This window comes from Eptesicus fuscus, chromosome 1, assembly GCF_027574615.1.
Source record: "Eptesicus fuscus isolate TK198812 chromosome 1, DD_ASM_mEF_20220401, whole genome shotgun sequence".
NCBI lineage: Eukaryota > Metazoa > Chordata > Mammalia > Chiroptera > Vespertilionidae > Eptesicus > Eptesicus fuscus.
This window is the reverse complement of record NC_072473.1, coordinates 104858744-104871178: the sequence shown is the minus strand read 5'-3', so window position 1 is coordinate 104871178 and position 12435 is coordinate 104858744.

Genomic DNA, 12435 nt, shown 5'->3' with positions numbered 1-12435 from the left:
AGTCCACCAGTCCATTGCATGTGAGGTCCACATGGCCACATGGTTATGGAGGAAACATGGGTAAATGCAAGGAAGCAAAGCATGAGCCAAGAGCACAAGTCACAAGCCAAACATGCCAAAAGCTACAAGAGAGAGAATTCATTTATTTAGGGAGGGGATTATGTATTCCTAAATTATCATGTGATTGCTGTGGCTATGCCCATTTTGGCAATGATCTCTGTTCCTAAGTGTTATTGAAAAGCAAGTAACTTCCCTATGTCACCCCAACATTATTGGGCATATGTCTATTTTCCTTTTGTTGGATACCTCCCCCAATGTGTTGCAGGGAAGAGGCTGGTGGTTCCCTGGGGAGTGCAAAATTTCAGCTTTCTGGTGAAGCTGCTCAAATGACACATCCATAATGTCTGGCTTCCTCCTTTGCTTCCATTATTAATAACTAGCTAATCATAACAGTATCAATAAGAATTTTTCAGTTCCATTATAATCCTATGGGGCCACCTTCAGATAGGTAGCCCTTTGTTGCTCAAAATATCATTATGGTTTGCATGACTATATAGAAAGGCTGCACAATTGAAGGTTAATATACAAAATCAATTGCCTTCCTATATGCCAGCAATGAACACATGGGATTTGAAGTAAAAAAACAATACCATTTATATTATCAACCCCTCAAAGTGTAATACTTACGCATAGTCTAACAAAATATGTATAATATCTATATTAGGAATACTACAAAACTCTGATAAAGAAATTAAAGAACTAAATAAATGGACATTCCATATTTATGAATAGATTCAGTATTGTCAAAATGTTAGTTCTTCCTAACTTGGTCTATGGAATCAATACAGTTTATAACAAAATCCCAGCAAGCTATATCAATATTGACAAACTGATTCTAAAATGTATGTAGAGAAGCTAAAGACATAACTCTCTATTAAAGGAGAAGAACAAAGTCAGAGGATTTGATACTTGAATTCATGATTTACTATAAAGTAAAAGTAATCAAGATAGTGGGTTACAGGTGCAAAAATAGATCAGTGGAATAGAATAGAGAGCCCAGAAATAGACTCACTGAAATACATCAACTGATATTTGACAAAGGAGGAAAGGTAATACAATGAAGCAAATATAGTCCTTTTAACAAACAGTGCTGGAATAATTGTACATCCACATGCAAAAGAAAAAAAAAACAAAAAAAATATAGACACAGACCTTAAATCTTTAATAATAATTAACTCAAAATAGATTATTAACCTAAATGTAAAACATCTATGCTATATAATAAAAGGCTAATATGCAAATCAACTGAACAGTGGAACGGTCGCTATGACATGCACTGACCACCAGGAGGCAGATGCTCAATGCAGGAACTGCCCCCTGGTGGTCAGTGCACTCCCACAGGGGGAGTGTCGCTCAGCCAGAAGTCAGGCTCACGGCTGGCGAGCACAGCGGTGGTGGCAGGAGCCTCTCCCGCCTTCACGGCAGTGCTAAGGATGTACAACTGAAGGCTTAGGCCCATCCCCCCTGGGGAGCAGGCCTAAGCCATCAGTTGTACATCCCCCAAGGGATCCCAGACTGCAAGAGGGTGCAGGCCGGGCTGAGGGACCCCCTCCTGAGTGCACAAATTTTGTGCACTGGGCCTCTAGTAATATATATAAAAAGCCAGCAACCATAATGGCCATAACGACCATAACAACAGGTCACTATGACACCCACTATGGCCAGCGAACTGGCAATCAGGGGGTGGGGCCAGCTGGCCAACCTCTCGGCCCCTCACCCCTGCTGGCCTGCCCCTGATCAGACTCTCCCACCCAGATCAAGAGCTGGCCACAGGCCAAATGCCTCTTCCCTTCCCCCCAGACAGCCCCACCTCTGATCAGCCCACCCCACAATAGGCCCACAGCCCCTGCCCCTGGCTGCCCCAACCCTGATTGTATCCCCCACCCCAATAGGGGGTGGGGCCGGCTGGCCAACCTCCGGCAGCCCCTCCCCTGACCTGGTCCCACCCCAGATCAGTCCCCCCCACCCTATCAGGGGCAGGGCTGGCTGGCCAACCACCCATGGCCCCTCCCCCAGGCCTCTTGCCCCTGATTGGCACCCCTCACCCCATTTGGGGGTAGGGCCAGCTGGCCCACCACCCACAGCCCCTCCCCATGGCCAGCCTCACCCCCAATTGGCCCCCCATCCAATTACCAGCAGCCCCTTCCCCCAGCCGGCCTGGCCGTAATTGGGCACCAATTGGGGTGAGCCGGCCGGCCAGCCTCCCGCCATCTCCTCCCGACAGGCCCAGCCCCAATCCACCCCAATTGGGGCTGGGCCAGCTGGACCCCACCAGTGCATAATTTCGTGCACTGGACCTCTAGTAAAATTATAGTACTCCTAGATGATAACATAGCATATCTAGATGACCTTGGTATGCCCATGACAATTTAGATATAACACCAAAGTCATGATCTATGAAAAGAATAATTGATAAGATAGACTTCATTAAAATAAAAATCTCAGTTCTGTGAAAGACAAAGTCAGGAGAATTAGCAAACAAACCATAGATTGGGAGACAATATTAGCAAAAGACACATCTATATATATAAAGGACAGTTATCCAAAATATACAAATAACTTAAAACTCAACAATAAGGAAACCAATAATTTAAGAAAAAAATGGGACAAACACTTTAAAAGATACCCCACCAAAGGAGATGTACATATGGCAAGTAAGCATATGAAAAGATGTTCCATATCATATGTCATCAGGGAAATGCAGATTAAAACCACAATGAGTATTTGTTCTAGATCTGTGAAATATGCCATTGGAATTTTAATAGGGATTGCATTGAATCTATAGATTGCTTTGGGTAGTATGGACATTTTAATTATGTTGATTCTACCAATCCATGTACAGGGTATATACTTCCATTGGTTTATATCTTCCTCTATCTCTTTTTTCAACATCCTGTAGCTTTTCAAGTACAGGTCTTTTACATCCTTGGTTTATTTCTAAGTATCTCAATTTTATAGTTGCAAAGGTAAATGGGATTGTTTTTTTAGTTTCTCTTTCTGAGAGTGCATTATTGGTGTATACAAATGCCATAGATTTCTAGGGGGATAATTTTGTATCCTGCCACATTGCCCAATTCATTTATTAAATCTAGTAGATATTTGATGGAGTCTTTAGGGTTTTCCACGTACAATACCATGTCATCTGCGAATAATAGCAGTTTTACTTTCTCCTTTCTAAAATGGATGCCTTTTATTTTTTCTTCTTGTCTGATCACTATGGTTAGGACTTGAAATACTATATTGAGCAAGAGTGGTGAAAGTGGTCATCCCTGTCTTGTTCCTGTTCTTAGGGGAAATGATTTTAGTTTTTGCCTATTAAGTATAATGTTGGCTATAAGTTTGGCATATATGGCCTTTGTTATGTTGAGGTATGATCCCTCTATTCCCACTTTGCTGAGAGTTTTTATCAAGAAAGGATGTTGGATTTTGTCAAATGCTTTTTCTGCATCAATTGATAAGATCTTGTGATTTTTGTCTTGCAATATGTTTATGTGATGCATCACATTTATTGATTTGTTAATATTGCACCAGCCTCTCATTCCCAGAATAAATCCCACTTGGTCATGGTGTATGATCTTTTAAATGTATTGCTGGATCTGACTTGCTAATATTTTGTTTTGAGGATTTTAGCATCTATGTACATTAGGGATATTGGCCTATAATTTTCTCTGTAACATCTTTATCTGGTTTGGGAATTAGGGTAATGCTGGTCTCATAGAACAAGTTTCAAAGTGTTCCTTGCTCTTGAATTTTTTGTAATAGTTTGAGGAGAATAGGTTTTAGTTCTTCTTTAATGTTTGGTAAAGCTCCTCTCTAAAGCTGTCTGGACCAGGACTTTTGTTTGATGGAAGTTTTTTATTATTATTATTATTATTATTATTATTATCATTGCTTCAATTTCATCTGTTGTTATTGACCTATTCAGATATTGTGAGTCTTCCTGATTGAATTTTGGAAGATTGTATTTTTCTAGAAATATACCCACATTGTCCAGGTTGTCCAATTTGTTAGAATATAGTCATTCGTGGTATTTTTTAATGATCCTTTGTATTTCTGTGGTGTCAGCTATTACTTCACCTCTTTAATTTCTGAATTTGTTTATTTGAGTCCTCTCTCTTTGTTTCTTGATGAGTCTAGTTAGAAGTTCATCAATCTTGTTTATCTTTTCAAAGAACCAGCTCTTGATTTTATTGATCTTTTGTGTTTTGTTTTGTTTTGTCTCTAAGTCATTTATTTCCACTCTGATCTTTATTGTTTCCTTCCTTCTACTGACTCTTGGGATTTCTTGTTGTTCTATTTCTAGTTCTTTAAGTTGTATGGTTAAATAACATATTAAAAGTTTTCCTTGTTTTTTGAAGTAGGCCTGTAGTGCTATGAAATTCACTCTCAGGACTGCTTTCACTGTGTCCAATAGATTTTGGTTTGTTGTATGTTCATTTTTGTTTCCAGGATGTTTTTTATTTCTTCTTTGATCTCTTTGGTAACCCATTCATTGTTTAATAGTATACTATTTAATCTAGAACAAATACTCCAAAAATTTATGTGGAACCAAAAAAGATCCCAAATAGCTGTAGCAATCTTGAAAAAGAACAAGGTTAGAGGAATCACAATACCAGATATCAAGTTAAACTACAAAGCCACTGTACTCAAAACAGCCTGATAATGGCACAAGAACAGGCATATATATCAAAGAAACAGAACAGAGAACCCAAAAATTGACCCAAGCCATTATGCTCAGTTAATATTTGACAAAGAGGGTAAGAGCATACAATGGAGTCAAGACAATCTCTTCTTCAATAAATGGTGTTGGGAAAATTGGACAGGTACGTGCAAAATAAAAATGCAACTAAACAACTAACTTACACCATACACAAGAATAAACTCAAAATGGATAAAAGACTTAAATGTAAGAGGTGAAACCATAAAAATATTAGAAGAAACCATAGGCAGCAAAACCTCACACATCTCTTCTAGCAATATGTTTATGAACACATCTCATACAGCAGTGGTTGGCAAACTACGGCTCGTGAGCCACATGGGGCTCTTTGGCCCCTTGAGTGTGGCTCTTCCACAAAATACCACGTACCCTAATTAAGTTAATAACAATGTACCTACCTATATAGGTTAAGTTTAAAAAAATTGGCTCTCAAAAGAAATTTCAATCATTGTACTGTTGATAGTTAGATCTGTTGACTAATGAGTTGGCCGACCACTGTCCTAGAGCAAAGGAAGCTAAGGAGAAGATATACAAATGGGACTGCATTAAAATAAAAAACTTCTGCACAGCAAAAGAAACCATCAACAAAATGAAAAGAGAGCCCACTGCATGGGAGAACATAGTTGCCAATGATATATACGATAAGGGGTTAATTTCCAAAATATATACAGAACTCATACAACTTAACCAAAAGAAGACAAACAATGCAATAAAAAATGGGCAAAAGACCTAAATAGATGGCCAATAGACATACGGAAAAATGCTCAAAGTCACTGATCATCAGAGAGATGCAAATTAAAATGACAATGAGGTTATCAGCTCATACCTGTCAGAAACAAATCAGCAAATGACATGTGTTGGTGTGGATGTGGAGAAAAGGGAATGCAAGTACACTGCTGGTGGGAATGTATACTGGTGCGGTCACTGTGGAAAAGACTATGGACTGTCCTCAAAAAATTAAAAATGGAACTCCCATTTGACTCAGTAATCCTACTTCTAGGAATATATCCTAAGAAAACGAGAAAGAAAATATGTGCCCATATGTTCATAGCAGCACAATTTATAATACGAAGATAAAATTTGGAAATAGCCCTAGTGCCCATTAGCAGATGAGTGGATAAAAAAGCTGTGGTACATTTACACCATGGAATACTATGCAGCTGTAAAAAATAACTCTTACCATTTGCAACAATATGGTTGGACCTGAAGAGCATTATGCTAAGCACAATAAGCCAGTCAGAGAACGATAAGTACCACATGATCTCACTCATATGTGGGATCTAATGAACAAAATAAACTGATGAACAAAATAGATCCAGAGACATAGAAACATGGAACAAACTGTTGAACCTCAGAGGGAAGGTGGGGGAGGGTGGGTGGATGGGAAGAGATCAGCCAAAGAACTTGTATGCATATATTCATAACCCATGGACACAGACAATACTATGGTGAAGGCCTGGGGTGAGGGCAGGGGGTGGGCTAGAAGAGGTCAATTGGGATAATAGGAGGACATATGTAATACTTTCAACAATAAAGATTTATTGGAAATAAAAAAAAAATTAAAAACCACAATTAGCTACCACTACACATATATCAGAATGGCATAATCTGGAACACTGACAACAGCAAATGCTGGTGAGGATGTGGAGCAATAGGAAGCTTCATACATTGTTTTTGAGAGTGCAAAATGGTATAGCCACTTTGGAAGCCTGTGTGGCAGTTTCTTAGAGAACTAAACGTGTTCTTACTATAAAATCCAGTAATCATTCTCCTTGATATTTGTCCAAAGGAGTTGAAAGATATATCTGCCTGCACAAAAACCTGTACACGGATGTTTATAGCAGCTTTATTAATATTGGCAACATTTGGAAGCAGCCAAGATGTTCTTCAATAGTTGAATAGATAAATAAACTCTCTTACGTTCAGCCAATGGAATATTGTTCAACACTAAAAATTAATGAGCTACTGAGCCTTGAAAAGACATGAAGGAACCTTTAATGTATACTACTAAGTGGAAGAATCTGAAAAGGTTACACACTGATTTTAACAACAGATTCTCCTCATTCCCTTTTTTGACTGTGCCCTCACTTACTTCCAAGGCAGAGTCTGGTGCCTTAACTCTGTGATCTCAAGCCACCTATCCCCGCATCCCTTCACCAGGGCAGTCATTGCACTGATTATGATTCTACCCTACCCACTTGACCTCCTTGTGGCAGAGGCTCTCTTTCATTTCTATGTATCTAAAAAAGTTATATAGTAAGCCCTGAGTATTTTTTGAGAAACAAATTAATGATTTGTATCACCAATACTCATGGGGATTTTACTATATACGTTTATCTAATTATTTACAGAAAGATTAATGTCCTAGTGTTGATCCTGGACATCTACCATTTACTCTTCTCCACTATTTGTTCTTATTCTTTCTTTGGCCTTTTTAAAATTTCTTACAGTTATTGGTAATTTGAATTTACAGATATACTTTCCTCTAATAACTTATTAAAGATGATTTAAAATAGCCTATTAAAAGAAACATTTTGAAATATGTTTATTGTTACATATTTTTAATTATTATACAGAAAAAAAGTAAATTTGGGCTTGTAGGGGAGAAACAATCGAAGAGCCCCACTTTTACATGACCTGTCTGTGTTTATTCTTATATTGGTTTTTATAACAACCTATATTTGAGTTGGTGATAGAAGACATCAAATGAAGTATATAGAGATGGAATCTCAGGGAGAGATTGTTAGCAGCAATTTCCAACTCTGTGAGAAAGTATATAAACTTATGGGCTGGCCAAAAAAAAAAAAAATATATCTCCCTTGACTCTTTTGTGATTTAATCTACATATTTTTAAAAATGAAGCCTTTAGAAGCTAGCAACAAAAAGGGATCATTTATATTTTTATGAATAGAGTTTTAAATCATTTTCCAAGTTATAGAAGATTTTTATATTTCTGTAGCTTCATTTTTCAGTCTCCTCTGGAGATGTATGATTCTTTGTGAATTAAAGGGTTGTATAGAAATGCAAATGTTGCAGATTATAAAATTTACCAAAGGTCTGTCTGCTAAATTGATGTCAAGCCTATAGGGGACTTTGTATTCTTAGACAACAGAGAACTTAAATTTAACAAAACAAAAAATAAAGAGATTTAGGTAAAGAACTTAATGCAGAGAAGTGGGAATGAATGCATAGCTTAATAAAAATTGATTTGTATAGAAATCAGACATCAGATTGTTCAATTTAATTATCTGTCATCCTTAGTAATTTTTTTACTTTTAAATTGCACCAACTATATAAAATTTCATTCTTTATTTCAAATATGGGACAGTGTGAGATCCTAAAACAGCTATACTACAGGAAGGAATTCATGGCATACGTAATTATATTAAGATTAAATGCCATGTCAATCAGGGTATTAAGAGTAAATTCCATGTTTTGAAATTTCTACATATGTAAATAGCTTGTATTATTAGAATTATTAAGATTATGCTGGGAGACAAGGATCATTTAAAAATTTATCAGAGGTCTTATTTGAAGATAGAAGGTGACAACATGGATTTAAAAGAACAGTGATTCTCTTTTTTCGTAGTGTCTTTATCTGGTTTTGGAATTAGGATAATGCTGGCCTCATAATAAGAGCTGGGAAGTGTTCCTTCTTCTTGGATATTTGGGAGTAGTTTGAGAAGAATAGGTGTTAGTTCTTTGAATGTTTGGTGAAACTCCCCTGTGGGCCATGGCTTTAGTTTCCTGGGAGGTTTTTGGTTTGGTTTTGTTTTTTACTGCTTCAATTTCATCAGTTGTTATTGGTCTATTCAGGTTTTCTGATTATTCCTGATTGATTTTTGGAAGATTGTATTTTTCTAGGGATGTGTCCATCCATTTGATCCACATTGTCCAGCTTGTTGGCATATAGTTGTACATAGTATTTTCTTACAATCTTTTGTATTTCTGTGGTGTCAGTTGTTACTTCACTTCTTTCACTTCTGATTTTATTTATTTGGATCCTCTTTCTTTCTTGATGAGTCTGGCTAAAGGTTCATCAATCTTATTTATCTTTTCAAAGAACCAGCTCTTGGCTTCATTGATATTTTGTATTTTTTTAAAGACCTGTAAACAGTCCAAGTGCCCATCAGTAGATGAGTGGATAAAAAAACTGGCACATCTACACCATGGAATACTATGCAACAGTAAAAAAGAATAATCTTGCCCTAATCGGTTTGGCTCAGTGGATAGAGCATCAGTCTGCAGACTGAAGGGTCCCAGGTTCGATTCCAGTCAAGGGCATGTACCTTGGTTGTAGGCACATCCCCAGTAGGGAGTGTGCAGGAGGCAGCTGATCGATGTTTCTTTCTCATCGATGTTTCTAACTCTCTATCCCTCTCCCTTCCTCTCTGTAAAAAAATCAATAAAATATATTAAAAAAAAGAAGAAGAAGAAGGATCTCTGATCTTTTGAGGCAGCGTGAAAGGACCTGGAGTGTATTATGCTAAGTAAAATAAGCCAATCAGAGAAAGACAAATATCACATGATCTCACTCATATGTGGAATGAACAAAATAGGTCCAGAGACATAGAAGCATGGAACAGACTGTTGAATCTCAGAAGGAAGGTAGGGGTGAGTGGATTGGTGGAATGAGATCAACCAAAGAACTTGTATGCAAATGTGTATAACCCATGGACACATACTTGCAGGTAGATTAAAAAACAACAGTGATTAGTTTTAGTATATGCTGATAAAGTTTAGAAAGAGAATGAACACCAGTTTATCCAGAGTCTGGATGCTTATTTTTAAACTGCTCTCCCTTCTCCTTCTCTGTATCATTAGCTTTATGGAGAGACATGATTTATTCATTTGCACTCTCTTTTTATTTATAAATGGGAACCCAAATTTGGTTCTAGAATTAAAGAATTTGGAATATGAGAGTAACCTTTTGCATTGAAGACCAAAGACAAACTATTTCTCCTGGCTACAGATTTTATAACTAACTTGAACCTGTTAGTTTGCTGTTTGCCAAATGGATAGTTATTAATAAAAAAACTCATGTGTCTCAGGAGAGACCAATGGCCAACATTCAAAAATATGACCCAAAGTTCATGTCCTGATGGGAATAAGTAGCAACATTTTGAGCAATGACCATTATGAAACATTATGATCCACACAGATGTTCAAACCCAATAAACTAATTCATCTTAAAATCATAACATCTCATTAGTCCTTTAGAATTCACTAAATCCTCTATTATTGTATTGTTTCCTTAAGGGTTTTCCCCTCCCATTTTACTCACATTATAAATTTATTTGAGCATTATTCCCTCCTCCACAGTCCCTAGGGTCTTGGTTCATGCCTTTATTATCCCATATAGTTCATTCTGCCTTTCATTAATTTTAAAACAAACAAATAAAGCAATTTACTGAACAGTTATCATGTCCAAAGCACTGTGCCAAATGTTACTACTTAGGGAGAGAACACTGGGATGAATAAGACATCTGCTTTCAAAATATTTTACATCTATATAGTAGAGGAAGACATGTTTTAAACTATAAAGATAGAATGAGCTGAGTTTGAGAAGAGGGAGAGAACAGAGGGGTAGGTTGTAAATATCAGTTTATTGTGGAACTCTAACTCTCTAACACCAAAAATAAAATAATGGTTGTGTGATGGGCTCTAAGCACTGATTCCATTATTGTTATAATCCCTGTCCACACTACTATTAAGTGGTCATACACTGAAAAAAAAATTACACACTCAGATGCTTCTCAACAATTTTGATAAGAAAATCCCTTTGACAAACTAGACAGATACAATTGGTGGTTAGTTGGGAGAACTGTTCTGGAAGAATCCTATCTAATAGAAGAGTAATATGCAAATTGACTGTCACTCCAATACACAAGATGGCCACCCCCATGTGGTCAAAGATGGCCGCCCCCTTGTGGACACAAGATGGCTGCCACAAGATGGCCTGCAGGGGAAGGCAGATGAGAGGGACCAGGCCTGCAAGGGAATGGCAGTTGGGGGTGACCAGGGCTGCAGGGGAGGACAGTTAGGGGCAATTGGGCTGGCAGGGGAGGGTAGTTGGGGGTGACCAGGCTGGCAAGGGAGTGGTTAGGGGTGATCAGGCTGGCAGGAAGAAGCGGTTAGGGGCAATCAGGCAGGCAGGCAGGTGAGCAGTTGGGAGCCAGCAGTCTTGGATTGTGAGAGGGATGTTCCAGATTGGAGAGGGTGCAGGCTGAGCTGAGGAAACCACCCCTCCCCATGCACGAATTTCATACACCAGGCCTCTAGTGGAAATATATTAGGAATTCCTGGGCCTATATTTTCCTTTCTCCATTCAAAGTGCCTGGTTAATAGCCAATAGCCAGAGTTTTTCCCCAAATACTAACTTCCACAACCACAGGTTTTTCTTGTGGTTTTATATTCAGCTAGCCTTGCCAACTTCATGTTCTAGCCCGAAGAAAAAAAAAAGTCACAAAGAGGTTCAGATGGTATTTATTAGCTTGTTAAACCCATATGAATCCAGGGACACAATTTCTAAGAACCAGAAACTCCTGCAAGCTTTGAAAACCTACAGTATGCAATTCAGGATTTCAACATGTCAGTTAATGGCTTTGTATTAAATAATTCAGTCAACCAACAAACTAAAAAGATAAGCGATAGAATGGGTAACTAGCTACATTATCAATTTTTTGCATAACTTCTCAGAAAACACCTCTTCTAATGAGTGAGGTGTCAGGCCTTAATAGCTGGTTGATTTGGACATGTTGATCAGAAGTTCAGTAGTTAAAAGGATTGTTAATTTTAAAAAAAACTTTGGTTAGGGGTTAGGATGAGACGTTGAAGAGATCTGTAATGACAGTGTGTTTTGGGGCCATGTGCTTGCCTAACACAATGGACTAGCCATTAGCTGCAATTGTTGTGCTTCCTTTGGTGTCAGGAGCATAGTGACTTGGATCTCTGAAAATTATAATGATGCGGGGAAAAACCAAGATGGCGACATAGGTTAAACACCTAACCTACAGCCTGGCACAACAATTTCAAAAATACAACTAAAAGTCAAAACGGACATCATCCAGAACCACAGGAAAGCTGGCGACTGAAATGCCCACAACTAGAAGGAAAGAGAAAAACACAAGGAAAATCAGAGGAGCCGTAAAAGCCTGAGGTATGGAGACACGGGTGGAGACACGAGCACGCGCGAGTGCAGGGAAGATGGAGCTGGAGAGGAAGGGGCGGCTGACGGCCTGGCTGGCGTTCTCTAGCAGGAAGGAGATAAAAGCTCCAGATTGCGCTGAACCCCAGCTCCGACTGCACTGAACCCCAGTTCCAGGCGAAACCCTGGGAAGCCAGGCTCATGCTGGGGGAATCTGGGCTGTGGGGCGGAAACACAGAGGAGCGGCGAAAGGCAGAGCTCTGGAGGCGCGCACGTGAATGTGCGCAGAGGAGGGACTGTTGCCTGTGCCGCTGAATTGCCCTGGCGGGGAGGAGACAAAAGCTCCGGACCATGCTGAACCCCAGTTCAGACTGCACTGAACCCCAGTTCCGGGCAAGACCCTGGGAAGCCAGGCTCATACTGGGGGAATCTGGGCCGTAAGGCAGAAATGCAGAGAAGCGGCAAAAGGCAGAGCACCAGAGGTGCGCACAGGAATGCGCGCAGAGGTTGG